Source organism: Engraulis encrasicolus, unplaced genomic scaffold (genome assembly GCF_034702125.1).
Source record: "Engraulis encrasicolus isolate BLACKSEA-1 unplaced genomic scaffold, IST_EnEncr_1.0 scaffold_296_np1212, whole genome shotgun sequence".
Lineage (NCBI taxonomy): Eukaryota > Metazoa > Chordata > Actinopteri > Clupeiformes > Engraulidae > Engraulis > Engraulis encrasicolus.
In genome coordinates this window covers 29,176-32,500 of record NW_026945584.1, presented here as the reverse complement: position 1 = coordinate 32,500, position 3,325 = coordinate 29,176, and the positions used below count along the sequence as shown (strand labels likewise).

The window sequence follows — 3,325 nt, the reverse complement described above, 5'->3', positions numbered from 1 at the left end:
TATCACACCAAACAATGTACACACACTTTGACAAGAACCATGCAACTACACACATACCCTGCAAACAATATACTCTATATGCAGTGATTTACACAGCACTCAGGTCACAAATGTAGCCTACAACTAGGAAACATTTCATTACCGACAGGTTAAGTTTGGGCAGGCTGTCATCATGCTTTAGCGTACGTATCGCACGCTAGTGCATGGTGCGACGCATTTTGAATTCAAAGCGTGCTCCTCAACGCAACGCTTTCATGCACTTTTGACTAGTGACGAGGTTTGCGCAGTTTTCCCGCCGTGTCGGCGATTTTGTTTTGTCACAGCGCATTTCTGTTACTAAACGCAAATATGTTTTGCTGTGCCCTAACCAAAACCACCCCTAAACCTAACCTGTCAGTGAAGTAATGTTTCTGCTGCTTTACTTTTGCCAAGAACAGCGAGATTAGGCGAATTTCTACCTAAATTGTGCCTAAACCAAAACCATCCCTAAACCTAACCTGTCACAGGGCGTTGTGGAGCACGACTTAACTTGAAAATGCGTATTGGACACACGCGATAGTGAGTTCAAATCAGCGTGTCATAGATACGCTTAGCCTATGCATGATGTTTGGGAAGGGCACAATTCATAAAACTCAGAAACATACAATGCTTTTTCAAAAAAGGGTTCTATGTTCCCCGCTGCATCCAAGTAGACTGCTGCCACATTGCTAAGAGCAGGTTGTTGTTACATCTCTGACAGGTTAGGTTTAAGGATAGTTTTAGTCAGGGCACATACAAAAATGGATTTTAGTAAAAGTTGTCAATTCATAGTAAATATGTGGTAAATATGAAAGTAAGAGGAAAAATACTACAGGTACTGCCTTTTAATACAGACTATACAGGTATGTACAACATTATAAACATTGCTGTTGATTTCATGTTCTTCAGAAAGCCAATCATGCCAGCAGGGTCTACTGAAGGTCTCTGGTCACTGCGTCCTCGTCATACTGCAACAGGCACTCAGTCTCACTTCTGGGAGCTGTAGAAACAACAAATAAAGTCATATTGAGCCCAACAGGGATAATCTCCTATTTCAGTCTTCTATGGTCTCATGCACTATGTCTCCCTGCCAGGATATGTAGGATGTAAGAAAATAAATCAAAACATAGCAATGCACAGCATTGAGAACTTATCTATAAAGTAGCACAAGTCATATTGCCAATGTAGGCCAGGGGTGGGGAACCTATGTCTTGAGGGCCGTTTGCGACCCTTGAGGCTGTTTTATCTGGTCCCCGATATAATTTTAATGTTATTCAGCTTCACATAAAATATGACATATTTTGTAAAGGAACCTTAGAAAATACATTTGCAATACAATTAAGTTATATTCAGGGAAGCTGAAGAAGGTGGTGTTTGTTTAAATGTGGCTGCCTTCAATATAGGTCTAAAGTGAAGGGGAAAATCCTGGTTTGTGTTCATAGTACGGCCCTTGGAGGACTTTTACGGCCCCTCGGATGAATTTGAATTGGCCCTTCGAATGAGAGGTTCCCCACCACTGACGTAGGCTATAGGTTAAGCTTACCCTCTTTCACTCTTCTGTGGTGAGACTGTGCCCATTTTGGGTTGACCTCCACACGCGTCTGTAGCACAGCACACAGGATTGCAGGACACAGCATCCTGCAGGACACTACAAAAAACCCCCCAAAAAAACCCAAGGGGAATGAATAAATTACCTGACCAGTTATTAAACAAATGAAAATTGATGTGCCAGAGCTGTGGTAAAAGTAACCTTGGGTCCAAATCATCTAGGCCTAGGGTGTGTGTGTGTGTGTGTGTGTGTGTGGTAAATCCAGTGTTCACATTATTCAGATATGAGAATTAATTCATTCATTCATTTTAACTGACATTAGTACATACCCATATCAGTGCCATTTCACCCTGCCAAGACACTGGACCTGGGTCTATTGGAGCTCTCTACTCAGGGTGTCCTCGTTATACTGCAGCAGGCACTGTTGTTTCTATAGTTCCTAGAAGCGAGACAAATAAATAAATACTTTGCCATGCAACTCATATTGACATAGAAAATATGTCAATAAGCCAGACCTATTGAGCCCAACAGGGATAATCTTACAATATATCAGTTTTCTGTGGTCTCTTGTAAGATTGGCCCATCACCATTCTGCAGGACACTATGTCTCCCTGCCAGGATCTGTAGGATGTAAGAAAATAAATCAAAACATAGCAATGCACAGCATTGATTACTTATCTATAAAGTAGCACAAGTCATATTGACAATGTAGGCCAGGGGTGGGGAACCTATGTCTCTAGGGCCGTTTGCGACCCTTGAGGCAGTTTTATCTGGCCCCCCGATATAATTTTAATGCTATTCAGCTTCACATGAAATATGACATATTTTGTAAAGGAATCTTAGAAAATACATTTGCAATACAATTAAGTTATATTCAGGGAAGCTGAAGAAGGTGGTGTTTGTTTAAATGTGGCTGCCTTCAATATAGGCCTAAAGTGAAAGGGAAAATCCTGGTTTGTGTTCATAGTACGGCCCTTGGAGGACTTTTACGGCCCCTCGGATGAATTTGAAGCGGCCCTTCGAATGAGAAACGTTCCCCGACCCTGACGTAGGCTATAGGTTAAGCTTACCCTCTTTCACTAGAAGCGAGACAAATAAATTAAATACGTTGCCATGCACCTCATATTGACATAGCAAATGTATCAATGAGCAAGTCATATTGGTCACAAAGAAGTTAATCTTACTTTCTTTCAGTCTTCTATGGCGAGTTAGGCCTTTAGTTGACTCGTCTTCGCCATATTATGAGACAGCAGCCTGTGAAAACATGGTAAATAGAATAACCCATTAACCTTGGGTCCTAATATAATACATGGACATAAACTAGCCTACATTATTTAGACAAGGTCAGTAGACCTCCACGTGAAACAATAAGAAAAAGTGACCATACATAATTTCAATTTCTTGAAGAGGCCATCTACACTTATTTGTGCAACAAGTGCTGTTTTGAGGACCCATACTTTTTAAGGACAGGTTGCCTACTGTTGCAAATGGCAGGGTATTTCACATTGATTTCGGGGTGGCGTGCTCAACTTGACCATTCAGGTCGACATTGAGCTCGCGCTGATACATTGGGCTCGCGTTACTGAGAGCTGCCGAACTACTCACGGTTAGCTTTCATAATATAGAACGCAACAAGGAAGAATCGGTCGATTTGGTGAAAGGATCAGGATTCCCTGATTGACGCTCCCAACGCAGGACGCTCCCCTGTCGGCTCGCTCCCACTAGCCAGACTATAATCGGTCCCACCGCCATAACGGA

General features: G+C 42.1%; 1 long non-coding RNA gene across 1 annotated transcript; it reads right to left on the bottom strand.

Moving 5' to 3' along the window:
- Nucleotides 1–848: 848 nt before the first annotated feature.
- LOC134443227 (uncharacterized) lies at nt 849–1,990 on the bottom strand. The gene is made up of 3 exons (XR_010033613.1): nt 1,897–1,990; nt 1,562–1,666; nt 849–1,018 (listed from the first exon to the last, which is right to left on the bottom strand). It is a non-coding gene; the product is annotated as an uncharacterized LOC134443227 (long non-coding RNA).
- Nucleotides 1,991–3,325: the final 1,335 nt, after the last annotated feature.